Source organism: Euprymna scolopes, chromosome 6 (assembly GCF_053919585.1).
Source record: "Euprymna scolopes isolate OS-2025 chromosome 6, ASM5391958v1, whole genome shotgun sequence".
NCBI lineage: Eukaryota > Metazoa > Mollusca > Cephalopoda > Sepiida > Sepiolidae > Euprymna > Euprymna scolopes.
The window spans coordinates 2,084,986-2,104,422 of record NC_136487.1 but is presented as its reverse complement, the minus strand read 5'-3'; positions in this window follow the sequence as shown (position 1 = coordinate 2,104,422).

Here is a 19,437-nt window from a genome sequence, read left to right as displayed (position 1 = left end):
AAACAAGAACTCAGGATGCCCTCGATAGTTGGCTGTCAAAATAATATGATATAAATGCGGGTGCATCTCAGAGGTCGATCTTTGGATATTTATTATTTCTTATAATTATAAATCATCTCTGTAATAAAATTGTAGTTGAGATGGGTATATTTTCTGGCGACATCACGCTTAGACAGAGGGGGGGGGCGAATAAACATGTACCCAAGGCAATGGCGGAAACTCCGAAAAAGACTTTCAATCTGTGCCAAATAGGGACAAAATTGGTTATCACATTCAATGCTTCTAGGACTTAACTCGTTTCCTTTTAATAAATAAATAAACCTTCTCAACCATTAATAACCATGACTTAACATACATTACGTGAAAGTACTTCGTTCAAACGTCTCGGCTTAACGTTCCTGGGTATCGTGAGTTGTACATTGCTAAGGCTGCTGCGAGAAAGGTGGTCACCCTCTACTCTGCTAGAAAGTTACGTACGATTGACAGTATCCTGTACATTTACTAGGTAACTATTCGCCCATGTATGGAGTATTGTTGTCACGTTTAGACTGATGCAATTGCTACCAGCCACTTCCTCTTAAACAGAGTTCAAATAAGAGTCGCCAATATAATAGGTCCCGCACTATCAGATAGGTTCCAACCGCTGTTCAATCGACGAAATGTTGGATCCTTCTGCCTGTTTTACAAATACTTTAATGCGAGGTGCTCCAACGAACTCTGAGCCTTTGTACTATTAGACATAAATGCCCCCGACATACCAGACAAGAAACAAAATCCTACTCGTACACTGAAGACATCCCTAGATGTACGAAAGCCTTCTACTCTTATAGTTTCTTCCCTAGCATTGGTAGACTTTGAATTTCCATTCCGGGTTCCAGGTTCCCCGTCTGTACTGACAGGTAGAAGTTCAAGTGTAATGTAAACATATATTTTGATGCTAATCTCCCTTTATTATACACCTGCAAATCATGTCCCAGATAGTAGCCATCTACAGCAAAGTGGCACTGTGTCCTTTTTCGGGGTAAAAATGCAATATTGATTAAACAGATCTTCGAAGCAGCAATTGATCAATAGATGACAGATTAAAACTTTGTATTGTTCTCTTCTTTGAGTTCGCAGATTGTAAAAACGGGCCTTCAATAAGTTCCTAGACATGTTTGTACCCACATTTAAAATTGTCCCACACTCTTGAAATATCAATATGTTATTGTTATACATATCATGAGATGAGTGACCAATTTTTATGATTTCAGGTTAAAAACACAGCTACAGCAAAAATTGGAATAAACCTTGCTACACCCTGATTGTCACATCTGGTGAATTTTAAAAATACAATCTGGACGTCACGAGACTTTAAAAGTACGATATGCAATAAAATGGAATAAAAGTCAGTTTTAATCTTGGGAAAATACCACAGAAACGTATAGAATACTTCTGATCGCTTTTGGATCACGTTGATTGAGTCGAGCATCACTTTCTGAGTGGCATAAGAGATTCAAGGAAGGCAAAGAGTATGCTAGGGATGATGAAACGTATGAGAGAAGTAAGAATGTCAGGAGACCAGGGTTGATTGACCAAGTAAAGAATTTCATGGATAAGGATCATCGTGTGTCTATAGAACGCTTGTCCCAAGAGTGCCTATCCTTGTCACAGACTATTTGATAAATATAAGCATCAAGACAGTCCCTCGCCCTCTCTATAGTCTAGACCTTGCTTCCTGTGACCCTAGATTATTCCCTAAACGTAGGCAAAACCTTAGAGGCTGTCGTTATAAGACAATTTAAGCAATGAAATAAGTTGTGATGAAGGTCATCGACAAACTTTAATAACAGGACATCCATAGAAGTAATGGAACGTTACAGCATTACAGACTAGAGTTTCACGCGTGTACAATATTAATTAAAGTGATCATACGTGAACACTTTTGAAATCTTATTTAAGGCACGTCGTATGTCTATTTTTTGATAACTTCTGTTACCTCTTCTCATCTAGTAAATATGCTATTCTATGTAAGAAGCAGGTTTGATGAATATTTCGGCAGCTTCGTTTTGTTCTTTAGTCCTCAGACTAAGTGGGTTTTTTTAAAAAGAGGGGAGAATTGATACTTTCTGGGTCGGAAAATAAAAACATCATAATTTTTATTACATTAATTTTTAACCTTAAATTAGTATTTCTTATTTCCTTGCATCAAAAAGATTCATGTTTTCTCTTGTGTGATTTCCGTGAATAAAATAGAAATAAAAATAATAAAATAAATAAAAACTGTAGCTGCTTATTCTAATAAAAAAATTCAATCTCGATAAAACACGTGACTATCACATTATTTATGGTAACACAATGATAATCAGCAAAGAACTACTTAATTATTGAATTTCGTCTGAAAATATTTTTAGAAACGAATTTAAAATGCTAAGCGCATGGAAGGAAACGAGAATAACTATTAAGTAAGCAAAACTGGGTATGTATATAAGAATATAATGTGCTTATTAGAACAAGTATTACTCTTCACCCCTCAGCCATTATTATTTAACGCGTAAATAAAAGAGCAATTAAACTGTAATAAATGGCAAATGCAGCCCTAAAAGTAAAAGGGCCAAAGAGTATTGGAATTATCAGAAGCCATGAATGTTGCATATATGTTGCTAGTTTACCGGCTTTTTGTTTATTTCTAATCCGGTGTCTAACTTAATTAATATTAAAGGGGCTTATAACAATAAATATTAATAATTATTTTTATACTTATATGCATGTGTGTGTGAGGAATGAGGTTTAATATCGTTTTAGATTATTTTCAATTTACTCACACAAAAATAAACATATAAATAAATAAATCGCCATCATCAAGTGACGTTTCGTCTTTTCAAAAGGCAAAGATTTGATTTGTCGTTGTTAAAAAGAACTTGTGTTCCAGGACAATGTTAATTTTCTAATAAGTAACTAGGCCAAAACATCAGCTATTCTTCAATGTATATATATATAAATATATATATACATATATATATGTATATATACATATACATATATATATATATATATATATATATATATACACACACACATTATTCGTATTATCCAGCCCTATCCCGGGGTTATTTTGATGCTTAATTAATGCTTATTTTAATACGTATCTTTGGTAATTCAATTTGTTTTTCAATCCTAAAATACTTTTAGCAAATTTCGTTTTTATTTACCTTACTTGTCGACTTAAGCTCTCTACAGTGGATGTAATGTAATTTTTTTCCTTAGCAGCTATTCTTCAAGCCCAAAACCAACTATTAATTGTGCGAGGTTTTAGGGGTCATTACAGGGTTATTCAAAAATCAAGAGACTTTATTAAAAAATCAAGAGAATTTATTCAAAAATATAAATACTTTATTCAAAAATCAAGAGACTTTATTCAAAAATCAAAAGACTTTATTCAAAAATATAAAGACTTTTTCAGATATATAAAAAAAAATTATTTTTAAATTTTACCTTTAATGGTAGAATCAAATCAAGGTATGGAGAACAATATGAACTCGGACGGTTCTGCTAAGAAGAAACCCAGAGTAATTATGAATGAATCTCTTTTTGAGTTAATAAAAAGGCTTGTTGGGCAAAATGTACCTGCAACAGAAATTATGCAGATGACAGGACAGAGCAAGTCTACTGTGTATAAAGCAGTTTCAAAGATAAGAGAAAATCCAGATTCCTCTTATTCTGAGAATTATGGAAAATCAGGGCGACCTACAACACAGCATCCTGACTTGGTAAACAAGGTTTAAAATATTAGTAATGAAGACCAGTCGTTAACTCAAAAAGGGATTCAAACAAAGTTTGAAGAAAAATTTGGATTTACCCCGAATCAAACCTCCGTTTGCAGACTTTTGAAGGAAGCAGGGCTAACAAGAAAAAGGCTGAAGAGGAAGGCAGCTGTCGTTAACACGAATAATCACCGTGAAAAAATGAGAGAATACGCCAGGGCTTTTGTGGGATATCGAAACCGCGAAGTTTTGTTTCTGGATGAAACAGGCTTTAATTTGCACACATCCAAAAATTATGGATATTCGCAAATTGGTGTAAGCCCAGTTACTTATGTGCCCCCTTCTAAAGGACAAAACTTATCAGCCTGCTGTATTATTTCACAGTTCAGCTTATCCTATTACAAACTGATTGATGGATCGTTTAATGGGGAGAGGTTTCTTGAGTTTCTCGTCGGGGCTGTTAATGAGGGTGTTTTAAGGAGAAATGTAGTCTTAGTAATGGATAACTCCCCAATCCACAACACAATTGTTGTTAAAGAGTTTTAGAATCTCACCAGATTGAAGTTGTATATCTTCCCCCCTACATCCCCGACCTTAACCCTATAGAATTTGTTTTTAGTATGGTTAAGTCTAGATACTCGGCCATAAGACCTCGTGCTGTTACTAGGGAAGAATTAAAAATTAATGTTGGTAATGTTTTGGAAAACTTAAATGGGGAGGATGTGCAAATTTTTGAAAATCTCATAAGAAATATGTGGGACCCAATCTACCAAGTAATAGCAGGTGTTGAATAAATGAAATTATAAAGTCTCTTGATTTTTGAATAAAGTCTCTTGGTTTTTGAATAAAGTCTTTATATTTTTGAATAAAGTCTTTATATTTTTGAATAAAGGCTTTTGGTTTTTGAATAAAGTCTTTATATTTTTGAATAAAGTCTCTTGATTTTTGAATAACCGTGTATTTCTTGAAGCGTAATCGTAGAATAAAACACAGAATCAACATCGACTATTTATTTCTTAAACATCCATGTAATTATCGCTGTATAGTTTTACAATTAGTCAACTGTTTCGAAAAATTCCTTATCTTATATTGCCGGGCATACTATATGTGCTTGTTTGTTGAGGGGCCTATGTTTTATTAAACCGACATATAAGAAACGTCTGAATAACATTTTCACAAATTGTGTGTGTAGTATGTTTTGCAATTTCTTCAGACTCAGTTGCTTGTTCAATAAACGTTCAAACACAAAAATATAATTTACTTTTTGCACTGCTAAAAAATACGTAAATTTGGATTTTTTATAAAATTCTTTGCACTTAATGAAAAAGATAAGGAACTTAGGTGCAGAATTTAAAAAAGATAAAACGTGAAGATAAAAAAGGTTTAGTTATAGACACATGCCAAAATATTTTATTTTATATTATTGTAGATCTTATCACCCATTTTAAACGAGATCTAGAGAGAATTTTTAAGTTTAAAATTTTAAATGTTAAAACGTATTTTTAAATAGAGTGAGATCATGTTATACTTAATATACTTAAATATAAAAACGCCAATTTTTGACACCGTTTAGACCTATTTAAATCTAAGATTTATAACCGTTTTTAAAACGAAATAACATATAACTTTAAAATAACGTTTTAAATAATTTTAAACGTGAAACAATACTTAAATATAAACATATGACATATTTTTACACATTATAAGTTTATTTTAACTAAATATGATTGTCGTAATTAAAACGAAACTAGAGATTATTTTAAAATAAATCTTAAACGTTTTTAAACGCAAAGCGATACTTAAACATTAGTATAAACCATCCCCCGGGCACTTCCTAAGTCTATTTCAATCTAAATTTATTACCCTATTTTTAAACGAGATTATACATAACTTCAAAATGAACTTTTAAAACGAGACTTTTTATATGAGACTTAAACTGAAAGATAGGGGGGTGCTTAAAGAAAAATAATAATATAGAAGGCATCATCCCATACTTTTTAATTTATTGCTTCAAATTTATTACCTTATTAAAGTAGCATACAAAAAAAATATAAAGGATAAAATAAATTAATAAATAAATAAAAATTATGGTGTGCATATATAGAGATCCGGTTCCGGTTAAAGACAGATGAGAGTCGGCTAAAGAGAGCCTGAGGCGGACATTAAAGCAGTCCTCAACTACCGGGCTTGAAACCGTCGGTACCAACTACCGATATAAATGTAAATGTCTGTATATATTATACAAAAAATATATTGCTCTTATTTCGAGAAAGGTTTTTTTTCCCTAATAATAGAGCACTGTATGAAATTTATTTTTCTACAAAAAAGTACAAGTATATATATATAAATATATATAAATATATATATATACATATATATATATATATATTGCATATGACATTGTCTAAAAGCATTGCCTCATTAATTGTTTCGTGCCAATTACGTATTAACTGTTGCATTTCTATTGACACGTCATTTTCTACAACAACACGAAGTGGAAACGCCACTTTAAGATATAATTTGGCACATCATTTATAAGTGACAAAATAACAGCACGGAACTATGTGTGTGACAAATTCTCGATATTAAATTTATTCCTACCATTTTCACAATTGGCTTTTATACACACACACACACACACACACACACGCATATATATATATATATATATATATATATATATATATATATATATATATATATATATATACGTTTAGTAAAATGATTTATAATTGTGAATTCAATAGAGTGTCTGAAATAATGGAAAGCTTTAAAAGGGAGCAAATAAAGGAACTTACTCAAAACAAAAAATTCTAGTTTTATTTTACTGTCTTTAACCACCCGCCTATTTTTGCTGATAAGGAGACTCGCTTTAAAGAAAAACTTTTATCAAATTATTGTTCAAGACCTATCGTTTATTTCAATATAAACATCGTTTCCGAAACGATCGTACGCTCGAGTTGATCTTTTTTGTTTTTTTCCTTATGAAACTGAGTTTAATTCACAATTATGAATCATTTTACTCAATGTAAATATAGTTCATAGATACTTATACCTATTGAGCTTATTATATATCTAGAGTACAATAGGCAGTGTTGTAATTTAATAGTATTAATACATTTACTAATACATAAAAATAAATTTTGATTCTTTTGACTCCAAGTCTAATACCCTCTATAAAATATAACACACACACACACAACCCCCCCATATATATATATATATATATATATATATATATATATATATATATATATATATATATATATATATATATATATATATACTTAATCATTGAAAAATATAATTAAAAAAACAATAGAGAAAGCGAAAAATTGTCGTTTTTCTTTAAGGAATACAATTACCAAATATTCAAGCAAGAGTTAACCGATGAAGATGATATTAATAAATAATATGCCGAAATATTTCCGTACTTTCCCGCTGAATAGATTGATTCTCGTGCTAGAAAAACAGGAAAGAAAATTATTACCTTAACAAGTGTGTCTGTATGTTTGAAGAAAAATATAAATAGGCAGGTCCATATACATGTGCGTGTTTTGGGTGTGTGTCGTTATGTGTGCTTCGAGTGTACTGAGTGATCTCGAAAGTTTTACCGGTTATCAGTAGAAAAATCGATAATGTTTAAAAATAATTGTAACGAAATAGAAGAACAGACCCAAAAGTTTGACAAAAAATTGTTTGAAGCAGTAAACATTTTCCATTGCACTTAAGACAATTTCAATATATTTCATAAAAACTGTAAAAAAAGGTGTATATTATGGGACAAAGAAAGCATACAATTCTTTGTTCATGTGTTTATAATTTTTTTAGTGATAATAGTAATATACTTTACGTCACTTAAATGGAAGCATCTATAAAATAGGTTAGAAAAAACACTATCTTACTGTAACTTATGTGCCTTTTTACGCATATGAGCGTATGAAGCGATGCTTTTTGTGTAAACAAATTGAGCTTCGGTACTTTCGGACAATGTCAAAACATTGTTAATTCACTGCAGCCGAATAGGTTAGAAGCTCCGACTGTCGTTTGGGCGATCGAGTTTCGATCCTGGCTTGAAGTAGTTGCTTGTCTAGTCGCACTGATGAGCTGAAACAGCGAAACGGTACTGTATGTGGATGACTTTTTTTATGGCGCCGAGAGGTTCTAGGTCGCCTGAGGAAGTCTCCTTGTCTGAAACAGATGGCTATTTGTAGCTACAATATGTAACTGTTTACCCTCAAATAATAATTAAAAAACATTTTTGGCTCTTCTTATTGAACACTATTTAACAACCTCGTTGCCTTCATTAGTCCAGACTTTTGAACATCTCAAACCTGAATCAATCTATCAATCTATACACACACACACACACACACACACACACATATATATATATATATATATATATATATAGTTAGATATAAAATATATATGGCGATTAAGCTACACTGAATATTCCGCGTTTCATCGACTTTAGGACTATTCAGCGCATAAGCCTGAAACATATTTATCAAAGTATTATTATGTACATCTATATCAAAAACACTTGTTATTTTTTTATTTTTTATTTCCATACTTTGTGGACCAGGCGCGAACGCATACCCCACAATTTTAATGAACCACCGTTCTGCCAGATCAAACATACCCATTCCTGTGTCTCGATACATCTTCTATCATTATATTTGATCGGTTTTCTATAATAGTCAACCATATAGGAGCCTATTCGTAACCACACACACATATACACACACATACACACATTCAGCTTTATATTATAGAAGATGTATATATAAATGATGATTGTAACGTATTCTCAGACGAGTGCCACTTCCTCAGACACTGAAAGTACATGGTCCCGAAAATGACTTTTTTCTTTATTTTATTTATTCCTGCCAGCGAATTCACATGCTCAAGCAAGCATAGCGATGAAGACGGTCATTGGTATACATACATATATATACATACAGGCATACATACATACACACACACATATATATATATATATATATACGCAGACATACAAACATATACACATACATATCTATAAACATACACACATATATACATACATACACTATACATAATACACATGCATACACATGCATATATACATACACATACATACACACATGCATACATACACATACATACACATATATGCACACATATACAAATACAAACGCATATATGCATACACATACACATACAAATACGTACACATATTTCACACATATATATATATACAATTAGCTACATATACATACACATACATATATATGCATTTATACACATACATATGCATATATACACATAAATATACATACATACACACACAAACATATATGCATATATGATGATGATGATTGCAACGTCTTGTCAGACGAGAGCCACTCCCTCAGTCACTAAAAGTCCATGTGCCCGAATATGACTTTTTAGCCCTGCCAGCGACTTGCACACCCTCAAGCAGACATGACACTGAAAACGCTCACTGATTTGTATGAGACTAACAGCAGCGGAACCTGTATTATCGTGGGCTTTCATGTGATTAACAAAACCTGCCTTCGACAACAGAGCCCGATCACACAGCTTACAGATCCAGAGATTTCCATGGTTGGGCGGCAAGGTTTGGCATTTCCTACATGCTCTCTTAAGCTTCTCTCGGTCTATTTTGGCTGCTTCATAGTGTTCTGCACCTCTGTATATCAGTGTCCTCCACTGCTTGCGATCATACGCTAGGGGCTCCCAACTGTCAACAGGAATATGAAAGCTCACAATACTCTCCTTGATGCTATCACGAAAACGTTTTTTGGGCTTGTGCTGGGGTCTTTTTCCAAGAAAGAGCTCACCATAGAACAATTGTTTTGGGAGACAAACACACATAAACATGTATACACATACATAAATGCACTTTTTGTAAAAAAAAATCATTGAAAATGTTATATCTATATCATTAATTGCTAGATGAAATATAATGTTTTTAACGCGCACCAAAATGTACATTACATAAAATAAATCCAAGGTAATTTTTTATTCAATTTAAATTAAATTTTTATACCTTACTTTCTAAAGATTATAAAAAGGCACTTTGAAGATAAATAAATTGCAAATTGAATAGTGTACCTTTTGTTTTAAAAGCCTATAGTAAAAACATTTTGGTTAACAATTTTCATGCCTTGGATGAAATGCTTTTCTCTTTTTAAGTTTATATTTAAAAATTCTCTATTTTAGCTTGTATTTCTCCTCACACCACAACTGATTTTGCAACCCCCTCTTTGTATTATTACAGGTCTGAATATTCTCTCTGTTTCCGTTTGTAATTCTCCTCACACCACAACTCATTTTGCAACCCCCTCTTTGTATTATTACAGGTCTGAATATCCTCTCTGTTTCAGTTTGTATTTCTCCTCACACCACATATATTTTTGCAACAACCTCTTTGTAATACAGGTCTTAATAATGAGAAAATCTGGATGTTTTTAATAAAAAACTTTAAAATACCTTTTTTTAGGTTAATTTTTAAAACTTCTTTCAGGATAGAAAATCTTTAAAATTTTATGAGGAACATATTTTATATAGGTTTCATTACCAAATATTAAGTACATAACGAGAAAAATAGAGATGAAAATTTCCAAAGGATTGTATAACTGGTTACGGTCAATTGTAGTCCTCGCCAGCGAAAGTCTTTGGTATTGTTATTCTATTATTATTAGTATTTAAAACATTTTGTGCCCTGCTCTTTCGCACGGGGACCAGTATATACATACACATACAAATATCCATACACACATATACATACACATCTATATATATATATACTCATACATATACATATACAAACATACACACACACACACATATATATATATATATATATATATATATATAATGATGGCAGGTCAATTATTACATGCTTTCCTCATTTCAGGCCTACACGAGTCACAACTTTTGCCATCGCCACAGGACTATTTTTATAGACAAATGCCTGAGGGAGTATTTACACAAAGATTATGTTACATAGTTTTAGCTCTTTTACGACAGCTAAGTATCTCTCTCTCAGTTCAAAACGTTGAAATCCAGCAACAAGAAGGAACAAGATAGCCAGGAACAAGTCAAACTGCAGACCAGCATAAACGGGTACTGCTCTCCCACTTTATGGTTTTATAAATCAGACTTGTGCTTCTCCTAGAGGGATTGCCTTCACCACGGCTTACGGGAACCCTCTCCATCCCCACATACACATGGAAATAAACACATGCATGGACGCATACATGCATACCCACAGATGTACGCAAACATATATATGCATGTACACACACATGCAAACATACACATATACAGGCACACATACATGTAAAATACACACGAAGGAACGTTCCAAAAGTCATAAATCCTCAATGATCAGGACGAGGATGATGGTGTTGAGCAAAATTAAATTAAGTTGACATAAATAATAAAACAAGAAAAACAATCCAATACAAAGAATCCACACACACACACAAACACACACACACACACATATATAATATATATATATATATATATATATATAGAGAGAGAGAGAGAGTGAGAGAGAGAGATAGATAAATTACAATAAGTTTACCAAGGTAATCAAAATGGTAAACTTTATATATATTATACATATTAAAGAGTTAATATTTACAAGTAAAGTAATCTCAACCAGATGTAAAAGCTCAATAAAACCGAAAAGGAAATAGAGCTTATAATATGAACAAATGATTAATAGAACATGTTAAAACACATCTTGAAAAAGAGTTAAAAACATATTTAATTTTAAAAAGGAAGCACAAGATAAGTGGGTAGTCCTTAATCCGCGGAAATTCGAAGAAATACTCTCCTTCTCATTAGACGGAAGGAATTAACAAAATGCGGGATCGGATTTTGCATATAAAAGTATTTAATGAAACCACAAGTAAGTCACAGATATTACTTGGTTAAAAAAAGGGTGGGGTAAGGGGGATAGGAGGTAAAAGAAAAAATGATAAAAAGATTTCACATGAATGGATAGTCTGGTGAAGGGTAAAAAAATCCAAGAAACTCCAAACACGTTCGAATTAAAAACTTCCAATCCAGCAGGTATATATATATATATATATATATATATATATATATATATATATATATATATATATATATATAACTACTTCATTTACTCACATAAAATTAATATACGAAAGTATAGATTTATGCGTAAAGTTTAAGTATTTACTGCAAAAAGTACTCAATACGTAGGTAGAGCTAGTTAGTAATTTATAAAATATACATGGCGATTAAGCTACACTGAATATTCGGCGTTCCATCCACTATAGGATTCGTCAGGCTTATGCGCGAATTCTGTGGTTGTTTCTCGTTTTTATATATGTTGAGGATTTTAGTTAGCCAATCAGCTTTCTAGTATCCACCGCGCCCCTTCCTATCAGCCAATGGACATGCATTTTATCGAACAAAGGATCTGTTTTAGAACTAGGTTAGTGGTTTAAGGCAGACGATTTTCCTCATTTCTGCTCTTTTTTATATGTAAATATACATATGTGTACACACATACATGCACACATACATATATATCGCCATATATATTTTATATATATATATATATATATACATATGTGTGTGTGTGTGTGTGTGTGTGTGTGTGTGTGTGTGTGTGTGTGTGTGTGTGTGTGAAACTTTAGTTCCTTCAGCTAAAATCGAAGCCAACACCAAAACCTATAGGGAATTCTTTGGTAAAATTATTCTTAAAAAGTAGTTGACTTGACTGCTATCATCTATTATCGAAACTGAAGCCAACATTTATTAAGAATTCTTGATAAATTTATTCATTACAAGAAATGGAAGATCATAACAATTAAATGCAAGCACTCGGGAAAATATGAATGCGTGACACGCAAATTAACACGCACGCTATTTTATTAATATATACTAGCGGGACCTGTGGAAATCCCACAGCTAACTCTTTCATATGTAATATATTGATCATGGAATGCCGTGGATGCTTACCGTAAATGGATACACCCTGATATTATTGCAGGTCTTTTGTTAAAACTGAAAAAGTATTTATCTAAGCCAGAAGGGACGCCCGGCATAGCCCGGTCGTAAAATAACTTAAATATGATACCTTAATTTATGCAGATTTCGTATATATTATTAAAGAGTAATTTTTTGTCGATTCTTATATATTATAGAGTTGTGATTTAAAAAAAATATATACATCCATATAACGTGGGTGCATGAGCTTAATTCGAAACCGAAACCAAATGGAAGGTTACAACAATTAAACGCGAGTCGTTTGGAAGAAAAAAGATGTAAGCGTGACGCACAAGATAACACACACGCTATCGTAATAATATATGTATGGACGGTAGCCGAGCGGTTAATGTCCTTGCTAATGAAGCTAGACATGACTTCTGTTGCCGGGGTTCGAATCTTCGAATCTCCTCACTTGCGTTAATCGTGAAACCCTGCACTGATTTTTCCCGAAAGTATGAAACACTAGTGTCTGTAGGTATTTAATAATTATGATAGTAAATAATATATATATATATATATATATATGTTTGTGTGTGTGTGTGTGTGTATTTGCATATATATATATGGTTTATATATATATATACATATGTATATATATATATGTATGTGTGTATTTGCATATATATATGTTTTATATATATATATATATATAATTTAAATTAATTTTATAGCATCATATGTTATACCGTTATATCTTCATACGATATACCGTTGGCTTTTTATTTTGGCTGGTGGTATGCCCCTTGTCTTTGTAGTTCTACTAGGTCCACTTTCTCAGGTTTTGCATTATTCACTAGAGAAAGGGTTTTATTTTTTAGCTAGGTGTCATTATCCAAAAATACAAAATCAGCAGATGAAGCATTGTTCTTATTTCACAATTTGTGTCTTATACACTATGCCTCTGGCTTTTCAAATCTCACATTTCAAAATGTGTGTATGAGAGCAATAAATATATTGAAATAGTTTCATTATAAAGATTAAATATTTTTTGTTACATGTTATTCATCACTTATCAAGGACAGGAAGCCACTCGGGAATAAAGTTTATTGCGTGTACAGTAATCTATGGGACAATATCGTAGTAATCGTTAGTAATAGAGATTTAATAACGTGTCTTACTTAAGAGGGCAATTTATCAGAATTTTTTATGTTGGACTGGAAGACATCCAAGTTGTAGTCAGATGGGAAACAGGTAAACAGAAGAGAGTTCCACAGGAGTGTACTCCTCAGAAAGAAGCGTTGTTCGTGGAATCTACGCTTTGGTTTAGGCACAGATAAGGAGTGGGGAAAATTTTGACAGTGGTTTCAGTTAGCGGGTGTTTTTGTGAAGGATTGGAGATTAGGGAACATATATTTGAGCTCAGACGAGCACTTGCCATAGAAATAACGATAAAACAAAGACAGGTTCGCAACGTCTCTTCTGTAGGAGAGAGGTGACAGAGAAGAGTAAAGGGCATCTCTCACTAATTACGAAGTCTATTTTTTTACTCTGTCAAGGCATGATAGGTTGTTTTTAGCAGCTCCTGCCTAGATATGGCAGCAGTACTCCGTCTTTGGACTACTTGGCTTTTATATAGATAGAGAATTGCATCAGCAGTGAGATATCTAGTAGAGAGGTAGAAGGATCCCACAATTTTTCCAGCGACCTTGGCAACAGATTTGATGTACGTGTTCCATTTCAGATAAGGATTAAAGGTTAGTCCCAGGAGCTTGTCAAAACATGGAGCCTCCCCAAGATGAGAACCATCCATTTCAATTGATTCCAGATGGGGATCAGAGCATTGATGATGTAAAGATAGAAGCTTGGTTTTAGATCCATTAAAAATAACCATTTTGTAAATTACTACATGGGCAAATCACTGTGGAATATATACATTTATTTTCCTATGTGCAATATCAAAAACCAGCGTAACAAATCGGTAGTATGTTTTGTTCATGGTATTTTAATTACTAGTTTTATTTGGATGTACTTAATTTCCTAAATTTTTTGTTGTAATAATTATTTTTTTAAAATAAATTTTGTCATAACTACGTGGTTTTATATGAGTTTTACTTTTTGAGAAAATCGAATAATATTTAATCACAGATATCCACAATCTTCTAAATCACAGACTTAACAACCGTTAACCAGTATCGAACATTATCGTATACTAGCAACACCCGCCTGTCCGCGCGTGGCCGTGCCTATTTGCTAAGCGCAATTATTAAATTGATTCGTATCTAAGAGACACACATACACACTCGTGGAAAAACGCGCACACACCCATAAACGCACACATACACATACACACGGAAACACAAGCACAAAAATACACAGAAAAACACACACGCACACACGAAAACACACATGCACACACAAAAGAAACACGCAAACACACGTGCAAGCACAAACGCAAACGTACACGGAAGCACACACAAGAAAACACTCACACGCACAAAACACACACACGCACAAAACACACACACACGAACGAACACACACATACGCAAACAGGCAAACACGCACGGATTTCTAATGTATTAAGGAGTACGCAGTTTAAAGGCTTTAAAATCACACATCAAGACAATTTGAAGTACATAAAATGTCAATTTACAGTTATGATTATATGTTAGAGCCAAGCAGTAAAGTTTACTGTGCAAAAACAAAGCAAAGAAAAATAGTATTGCTGTGCGTCTGGTGAAGAGTATCGACGTAGGACGCGGGAGTATTTTTGCTAGTACATGATCGATACTGGATTAAATAAGCTGAGAAGGAAAAGACAACAGAATACCAAGTTGTAACGTATAAATTGAAAAAATGGTATTTCAGATGGAGTTCTATCTATACTCTATAGGAGCCTGAAAATAATTTCAATTGCACTTAGGGAAACGGCCAAAATCTGAAAAATATCTCTCAGTTTAAATATATGAAATATCGGGACACGCACATTAACACGAACACACACACACATACACACACACACAAAATGCAAACCAACACACGCAAGAAAATGCGTACGCCCCCTCCACACACACATACACACACACACACGCAAAAAGCGCACACACAAAAAAAAAACACAAAGAACACAAAAAGTATACACACGTGGGAGCAAACACACACGGAAACACACGCGAACACGAAAAACCACCTCCTGAAGGCACAGAAAAACACACACACACAAAATACACATAAACACGCGCATACACGCACGCACACACGCACGCACACACCAAAATTCACACACATTCGCACAAACTACCTAACGTACACACACACCCATGCATAAACATACGCACACACACGCACCCACACATACGTATTCACACACATGCACCCACACATACGTGCATACTTCTAAAATAGTCAGGAGTACACAGTTTAAAGACTTTACAATCACACATATGGAAATTTTGAAGTCAATAAATTGTCAATTTACGGTTATGACTAAATGTTAGAGTCAAGCGTATTAGTTAACAGTTTAAAGGAAAATCGTAAAAGTTTATTCTTTTCAGAGATTGTATTTTTTATGGTGGGTACTGGAGAGAATTCAAAGTAAAATATTTTTTTAAAAGTAAAAAAAGTGAATGACCCGTTACAAAACAAACTAAAATAGAAAACAAAATAAATTGCCAAAGAATAGAAGAACAAAAAACAATGCTAATCGTAAATATTAAGTATGTTTGTATTAAGCATGTTTTTTAAGAGGGTTAGTTTTGTGGTGTCTGTGTAAGTAACGGTGAGTGTATTGTACGTATAAGTACGATTAATACCTCTTAAGCTTTTGTAGTTGTTTAATATTTATAAAACTATTGTTTCGTATAGAAAAATACGCTATGTTTATAAATATCTGACGCGTCGTTTTTGAGTAAGTTATTTATTCTCTATTAATGGAGTGTCAGTTCTCCGCTAATGATAAAAGCTGGAAATTTCGAAGGGAGAATTATTTTTTTGTAATCAGTAACTGGACTATTATGGTCTGTAGATTAAGGGTGCCTGGACACATAGTTATATGGTGTGTATATAGTCCCGTTGAGAAGTGGGGAAGTTAAGAGGACTGTAGATTTAGAGGGAAAAATGGGAACTACCTTGCGAAAAGATGTTGCGATTGTGATAATGTTGCTCCTCGGATGTAATGTAGAATTAGAATGACCAAATGTGTCTGAAATGACGTTCTAAATTTACATAAGATAGTTGCTAATAATCATGATAATAAAGTTGTATGTGATATATGCTGTTGCAAACCTATTATATTTTGGTCTAGAGGGGAATTTCTGAAGTCATTTTATTATATAGTAGATTATATACAGCGATGCTAATACATTATAGCGATGTTAGTTCATATTTTGCTTTACTATAGTGACACCAATATTAATAATTTCCCCTACCCTTTAGCTGTACCACAACCTAAGCGTAGATTCCGAGAACAAAATTTCTTCCTTGCTTTCCAGCTTATTAAAAAATGGCCGTTCCCATGTTCAACGTAAACAATTAAAGTCATGCAATTTATCAAATTTCCAGTACTAACGATAACTATTATATTTTCCTATTGATTACTGTACACTCATTAACTCTTATCTTCGAGGTGTTTCCGTGTCTTTATAAATGGTAACTGCTTTGTAAAAAAAAACAAATGTGTTCAACTTATTGCTTGGGTGTTAAAAAACATAAACAAAATAATCGTATAATATTTAGGTGTGTATAAGCAATGCAAGACTATATAAACAGATAAACTTTGTACCAAGAATAAAATAATTTACACACATGTTCTTTCGGCATGTTTCGAACTGACGAACCTGAATTGTAACAATATTGTAACAATATTATTCCAAATATAGTTTCATGAATATACACTGCCACACATTGACACACATCTAAAGAAAAGCTGCACGGTTGATAGGCAAGTAATAAAAAATAATACAACTAAAGCACATTATGGAATAAATACCCAACGACAGATCTACATAATAAACTAGTGAACGTTGTTAAAATATTTCGGCTATCAGATAACGTTATACAGACGTAAAACCGTACATTCTGTTTTACACAGCCTACAACTGTGACTTCTTGATTGCTACGTTATCTTAGCATTCGTAATCACTTTCCAGTCATCCTAAAAAATGACGTGAAAGTATTTCAAGCTTCTTATCAGTATGTCAATGCCAATGATTTAACACTCAATTTGTCAGATGCATCCTTTTGAACAAACACATAAAACGGCGCGTATAATGAATAAATATCAAATAAACCTTGCCCTCACGTGTATATTATATCATATTACTTGGATTCGTGAACAAAGATCTAAGAATGGCTTGCTCACGTTTGTTACAGACACGCTCATGGCTGACGAATCCACTGTGTAATAAGCAGGCTCGCCCGTGACAGCTGCAGGTTAGGATTGTGTCTGGGTTTGGGCTGAGGCTAGTTGGCGCCCTCCCTCCTGCGTACTATTGACCGATTTATTTTTTAACTCATTTTTCTGTTCTATCCGTTTTAACATAAACAAAACAAAATCAACGGTTTGCAGACATTTTGAATGTTTTTTTTATATTTATTTACTGATTGTTCTCATGGCGTTATTTGAATTAATCCTGTGTTAATCATGCAGCAATGTGGGAGGCCATCAGGCTTCCTTAGTTTCCGACAAACTTTCTATATTTACAAATTTTTCCCTCGACTGCTAGCTTTTGAAATTCCTTCTCCCTTAATATGTTTTGGCTGTACGAATATGCAGGTAATTTAAATGTAATGTTAACTAACACCATGCGGAACAGACTACTACTTAGTATGTCTAGTAGATATTTGATCTATGACCAATTGAGGCGAAGCGGGTATGAGAACGATTAAAATATATGTCCGAGTCAGTCTAATGAGTTAACGAATTCTTTCTGTCGGTGAAGTGACGGCTTGCATGAAAAAATTGAGACTGACCTGGAAGTATATAAATGATATTGAGAGTTAGAATGCTGCATTCTTCTGTAAAAATGAATTTTATAGGCATGGTTTAAAGCTGGATTTTTAATTAGATGCTTGCCAATGGCAAATTCCACAGCAGAAAAGGAATGAAAACGAGGCAACTTGCCTAGTCTAATTTCTGCCGGGATATTTTGGTTGGTGCGTGCCTGCAAGATCAAGGAGGTTACACCAACAAATCCAGCAGCGCACTTGCAATTAAATTCATAAGCAGCATTACTTTGCGTGATGTGGGGCAAACCTTCCTTCGGAATCAGGAGAAATGCAGGTCTTACACTGAAAACCAACCGTAATACGACAGAGAGGAACTAATTTGTTACAGACTTAATAAGGCGTCTGCTAAAAAACTGACTAGCAATTTCAGTCCAAAGTAATTTTGAATACACAGGACAATAAATGGACGAACCCAGGGGTATTAGTGAATTGTACGTGTTTACTTGATTATTAATAATATATTTAACCAAATTTTCCTGATAACCATTACGAATGAAAATGTCTTCGACAGTATTCATCGTATTCCAGTTTGTAGAAAGAACAAATTCCAAGTACTCCATACACTGATATCTTAAATAGTCCTATTTTCTCAAGAGGTTGGCACAAATGAGCGCAAATCCCTATAAAGCCGGTAAAAGTCGGTTTGCGATATCTTGTAATAAGAAGAGAATTCTTACTCCGTTCTTTGTCACAAAGTATAACT